This window comes from Cervus elaphus, chromosome 24 (assembly GCF_910594005.1).
Source record: "Cervus elaphus chromosome 24, mCerEla1.1, whole genome shotgun sequence".
NCBI lineage: Eukaryota > Metazoa > Chordata > Mammalia > Artiodactyla > Cervidae > Cervus > Cervus elaphus.
This window is the reverse complement of record NC_057838.1, coordinates 25,034,185-25,040,626: the sequence shown is the minus strand read 5'-3', so window position 1 is coordinate 25,040,626 and position 6,442 is coordinate 25,034,185.

Here is a 6,442-nt window from a genome sequence, read left to right as displayed (position 1 = left end):
GGACTAGCCACATCTCCAGTGGTCCATAGCCACATGTGGCCCATGACCACTGTGCTGGACAGTGCAGCTCCAGACACTGCAATTTTGAAACCATGACTCCCAGGAGAGACTGACCCACCAGCACAGGTTTCTGCCACCTTTCAGAGAAGCTTTAGAAGAATCTTCAGGACATGCTAAGGTCAGGCTAAGTTGTGAGCTTGGCCTGGAGTGCAGCCTTGACCTCCACCTCTGGCAATGCACCCATCAAACATGCATCCCCAAGACCACAAGTCTGCCCTCATTCATCATGCCAACATTTTTTTCTCCCCAAAGAACTGAATGTAACTGGTCTTTTTTTAAGTCTCCAAGTGTATTACTACCTGAAGATGCTGAAAGAGGACATCAGAGCCAGTGTGATGTGGTAGAAAGAACACTGCAGGGCATCAGAGAAGAGAGAATCCAGTTGCTGCTCATCTTTTACCAGACCTGTGGCCCAAAGAGTCACGAGTCGGTACAGGGCGCTAAGCAAGAGCTACGAGTCCAAAGTCAGACTGCAGCTCTGGGTCCTGAACTGTGCCCTTTTCTGGGCCTTTGTATCTTCTTCTTCTGTAAAATGGGAACAGAACCTGCTCTTTGCGTACAGACAAGGTAACCACCACAAAGCACGCAGCACAGGGCTTGGCTCGGGGTACACATTAATAACTAGGAGGAGGATGATGATGTTATTATCTCTGCACCTCTGTTTCCTTGGTTGTAAAATGGAGATAAGCATGCCTCATGAACCTGCTTTCTAGGGTTCTGTGAGACCTACAAGAAACAGTGTGAAAGCACTTTATAAAATTAGTGCTTTATCAAGTCCAAAAGTGACTCCTCAGTTTCACAGCCTAGCTGGTGGTCTGACTTTAAACAGCACTTACAAATTAATAATTGGGAAGTGGAGTCTGTGCTGTACCCGCAGCTCCATGACTGGACAAGGCAAGGCCTAAACACCCAGCTTCAGCCCTCTTTTCCTGGGTAACTCTGACTTCAGCTCTGCTTTATCATCTATATGATGGGCTGAGTACACACAGCTCTCAGGTCACTGGGCTGAGGGTTAAATGAGCCCCCGACTATAATGTGCCTGGCAGAGGGCCTGCCTGCCTCTGAGCCATGGAGGAGACCTTGCTGCCCACACACGCCTCAGCCAGGCCTGGGCCAGCAGTTCATATGACGACCACAACGTGGAGCCCCAAGGCTTTCATTTAGGAAATGATTCCCCAGCTTCCCCAAGAGGCATTAATGGTAAACAATCCACTTGCCAATGAAGGAGACCCAGGTTCGACCCCTGGGTTGGGAAGATCCCTTAGAGCAGGAAATGGCAACTCACTCCAGTATCCTTGCCTGGAAAATTTCAAGGAGCATAGGAGCCTGGTGGGCTACAGTCCACGGGGCTGCAAAGAGTTGGACATGACTGAACCACCGAGCACTCAATTCACCAGTCTGCTCCTCCCTGCCCATCAACAACCCTGCCATTTTCCATTCCCCCCTCACCTGCTGTTCTCTCAAGGCCAGGAGGAAAGCCCTTTAGGAAGGAGTGATGGTTCTCCACTCCGAGCCTGCCCAGAGGTGTCACTTTGGGTTTGGTAATCTGCAGAGAAATAGTCAAGACACTGCATGTATGTAAATTTCTGACCTGGGGTGGACTTCCTGTCCACTACCCCTCAACCCACCAGCTGAGTGCTTGGAGTTACTCTGACCTCCGCGGATTTCAGGTTCCTGCCCTGAAAGGGAATTCCTGTGGGAGAGCTTTGTACACTGTGGGCTGAGCTGTGCATGCAGTCATGGCCATTGTTCTCACTGTCCCCATCCTGGGGGCTCCACCATATTGGATTCCCTAATGCAAGAGGAAAACTCCCCCGTAGGCTGCCTGACTGTTAAGTTCTCACTTGAACATCAACGCTGCTCAGACAGGGTCACTCCACAATAACAAAAAGACTGGCCCCACCCTCCCACATATACCTCTGGACCAATGTTGGTGATTGTTGCCCCGTTACCAGGGACAACTCTAGCCCATTTCTATACTCCCACGTCCCAGGTAAAATTTATTAGATCCCAAATCACGGAATTCCCCTGCTTCTTGGCAGCAGCCAATCCAGAATTGACTCTGCCTCCTGGATCCCTGCACAGACTCAACCAGCCCAGGCCCAGACCCTGTTAAGTCCCTCCCAACCCACTGTCACTCAAGAATCCTTATTAAGGGAGCAGCTGGGATGGAACAGGATCACAGGCAGTGAAGAGAGGATTGCCAATTTTAAGGGGATAGGCATTAGTGTTCAAAGTCTCAGACACCCCAAGAGAAGGTGGCACATTGAGCGGCCCCCCAGTTTGTGAGGCCCATCACCCACCCTCTTGACTCTATACAGCTTGGTCCTTTTGGCCTGTGCCCCCAGGTGAAAGCTTCCACCAGAACCTCTTAGAAAGAGAATGTTCCTTCCTCCATGAGTCCCCTGAATGCAGATCTTTTATTACCCTGTTTGGGACCTTCTTGCCTTGAATAGTAAGTCTTCATTTCCTGAGGGCCCACATGTTCCGAGCACCATATGACGTTCTTTACATATGTCATTGCTAATCCTCACACCATCTTTGACTTATGGGTAATTAGCCTAACTTTTCACAATAAGGAAACTCCGGCTCAGAGAAATAACTTTACCAAGGCTCAGAGAAATAACTTTACCAAGGTCAGACAGCTTGAGTGGCAGGGTCAGGATCTGAACTAGGACAATGTGACTCCCAGTCATTGTGGGTCTGCAAGCTCTTTACCAAACTGTAACTTAAAGGCTTGCCAGTGTCACCTGTATATACCACTCCCTCCCAAGAGCGCAGCTACTGCAGATTTCTTTGGTTATCAAAGCCATGCTCTTTGAGTAAAACTGAGGGGTATCCGGCAGCCAGAGGTTGTCTGATGGGCTGGGCTATGTGTGCTGACTGGCTGTCCAGCTTGAAGCTCTGGGCTTCAGGGTGTGCTGGGGAGAGATGGAGACAACAGGAGGGGGAAGACAGCACCAGGAGGACAGAGGCAAGACAGACCACTCCCCTGTCCTTTGGATAATGGCTGATTGCTCAGTGTTCCCAGAGCAGTCTCTTTTTGCAACCTTGAAATGTGGAAGCCAAACCCAGACCAAGACCATGGAGGGATCGGGTAGAGACCCTGCCCTGTTCGTGTCACAAACAAATAACCAGCCATGTGCACAGAGTATGGCATGCAGGATGTGCTTAATAAATAATGAGGGACTCTCTGGTGGCCCAGTGGTTAAGAGTTTGCCTGCCAAAGCAGAGGACACAGGTTTGATCCCTGGTCCAGGAAGATCCCATGTGCTGCGAAACAGCTAAGCCTGTGCACCACAACTACTGAAGCCTCTGAGCCCTAGAGCCTGTGCTCCAAAACTAGAGAAAAGCCTGAGTCCAGCAACAAAAACCCAAGACTGCCAAAAAAAAAAAAAAACTTAATAAACAAATACCTAACAAATCAGTGCACAAACAAGTGAGTCAGGCTGGTGATGTGTGGCACAGGTACAAAAATTACAATGCAGAATAGCGGTGGTTAGCAACCACTATTTAAGAGTTAGCCTGCAAATGAAAACTCATATTGGAATAAAGGGACATTTGTGCTTCAACTTGCAAATGAGCCTGTAGAACTTCTACCCGATTCTGTTGAGGTTTAGAAATATTCCAACCCAAAGGAGACTCCTGGAGAATGACAGACACATTTTCTTTTTGCTTAAAATTTTTTTCCCAATATTTATTTCCGGCTTTATTGAATATAACTGACATACAGTATAAAATAAGTTGAAGTGTTAATGTGTAAGTTACTCTTATTATGTGATGATTTGATACATGTATAGATTGTAAAATATTTACCACAATAAGGTTAGTTAAAGCTTCGTTTACCCTGTTCCTGAGCCCAAGTTTATACTGCTCCCCACATGAAAGTGAAAAAAAAAGTGAAAGTGTTAGTCACTCATGTTCAACTCTTTGTGACCCCATAGACTGTAGCCTCTGTCCATGGGATTCTCCAGGCAAGAATACTGGAGTGGGCTGCCATTCCCTTCTCCAGGGGATCTTCCTGACCCAGGGATCAAACCCAAGTCTCTGGCATTGCAGTCAGATTCTTTACCATCTGAGTCACCCATCTGAGCGGGGAAGCCCGCTCCCCACATAAAAGGCCAATAAATTGACAGACGAGGTGTGGAGACAAGGAATAACGGCTTTATTTGGAAAGCCAGCGGACCAAGAAGATGGGTGACCAGTGTCCCAAAGAACCTTCTTACCTGAGTGAGAACTCAAGAGTCCTTTTATACTAAAAGCAGATGGAGTGTGGCTGGTTACTGCAGACTTCGTGGTGCTGGCCAGACCCTGGAAGGGATGTGATAATCCTTTGTTATTACAGCTGTCCAGGTAGGTCTTGTCACAATGAACCTCCAAGACAACCGTTATTCTCTGTTCTGCATCTTTTTCTCTCTACATGGATGGAAAAGTGTTACACCTTTAAAGGTCAAGCCTGAGAGGCAGAGCCTTGAGAAAGGGCTACTATGTATATTTCTGGCTATAGGCATCATTCTTTTGCAAGGTGCAGAGCCAGCAAACTCAGCCTAGCAAACAGAGCACAGAGGTGACAGCTAGAGGCCTAGGCCCCATGTGGTCCCAGGTGTGTTCTCTGTTACAGCCCCTCTCTGTCAACGCCCATTCCACAATCCTGTAGGAAAAGGGGTGAGGGCCATTCTGGCTACTTCCTACCAGACAGGTGTGAAGATAGGGTCATTGTGTAACGGAAATGGTCAACTTGGGGCTGGAAGTACTCCCGGGTCCCAGGCTGGGCATGAACAGTCTGAATCATGAGGATGTGGATACCCTTTTTATGGCCCGGTCACAACACTTAGACAAGCACTTGAACATAAACACATAAACTTGGAATAAGGCTGCCCATGATGCTCTGCCTGTGAACTTTATATCTTCAAAAAAGGAGGGTTATTTTCCCCCTTTGGCCATACTTGAAATGGCTTTATTAAAGCATTTCCTTTCCAAAAAGTGGCTGTCACCAGTGTAGTGAAACCAAAGAGAAGAGCAAGAGTCATCATCAATTATCTGGTAAGAGACTTGACTCAAAACAGCAACTTAATATTGCCTAGCACCTCACAAGGCCAAGTCTGCTTTTCTTCATCCCGTCCAGTCTCTGGAGGAGTGAGTTCTACTCAGGTGTGATGAATCCATGGTCTTATCCTGGCTAATTTATCAGAGGAGTGAGTGTTCTGCAGCACCTTTTGTGGTCCTGTCCACTTAGCAGCAAGTTGATGCCCAGGTCCTTGTTCTCTCCAGGTTTTGAGGAGGACTCGATCCCCCGGCTGGAAAGGGTGCCGTGCCATCTTAGTTGGGTAGGTGGATGTATTGGAAGCAAACTCACGAATAAAAGTTCATATAGTTCAACTATGTTAAGTTGGCGACTGCTAGGTCCTTTAAGACATCTACAGATTCTCCTACCCAGGCAGACATCTGGAATAGCCTACCACACAATATTCCTGAGGGCTTACTTCTGGGAGCCACTCTAATCCATTGCAGGGCAATTGGCAAGGCCTTACTCCAGGTTAGTCTCCTGACTTATTTCAGCAGTGGTCTCTTTCAATATGTGATTCATTTTCTCAGTTTTTCCTGTTGATTGTAGTCTTCAGGATGAAGATAGTTTCCAACAATATGCAATGCTTTAGATACCTGGTGGGTTATACTGGAGACAGAAGCAGGCCCATTGTCACTTTGAAGGGTGAAGGCAATCCAACTTGGAGAAAGAGTTCCTTAAGGAGGGTTTTAACTACTTCATGGGTTTTCTCTGTCTGGGTGGAATATGCTTCCCCGCACTCTGAAAAGGTGTCCATAAGGAATTCCCTAGTGGTACAGTGGTTAGGAATCCATGCTTCTGCTGTTGGGGACCTGGGTTCAATCCCTAGTCAGGGAACTAATATCCCGCCTGCTGTGTGGTGCGGCCAAAAATCAGAAAAGAAAAGGTGTTCGCAAAGACTAACAAGTATCTGAAGTTTCTGGCAGTTTGAGGCATTTGAGTGAAGTCCATCTGCCAGTCCTCAGTGGGACCAGCTCCTCTATATTGAGTTCCCACCTGGGGGTGTCCAGCAGCAGTCTTTGGATTATTTTTGACACACATTGCAGCCTGGCCAACGGCAGGGAGAGGTGGTCTGAGACTGAAGCCAGGGAGAGCCTGAGAGAGGAAACTGGGCAACGGACTTCCTCAAACAGCAGCTGGTCACCCAGCCTGTGGTACTGCAGGCCCACCCACAGCTGGTTCTGGGTGAGGAGAAGGCGAGGTGGGAGCTGAGGGGGTAACCCCACCCTCAGGAGACCACAGGGGACCCAGGGGCTTGCTGGGCGCAGGCTGTGAGCACAGCGGTGGCAGCCGGGGAAGGCCGTGAGAGGGGGCGGG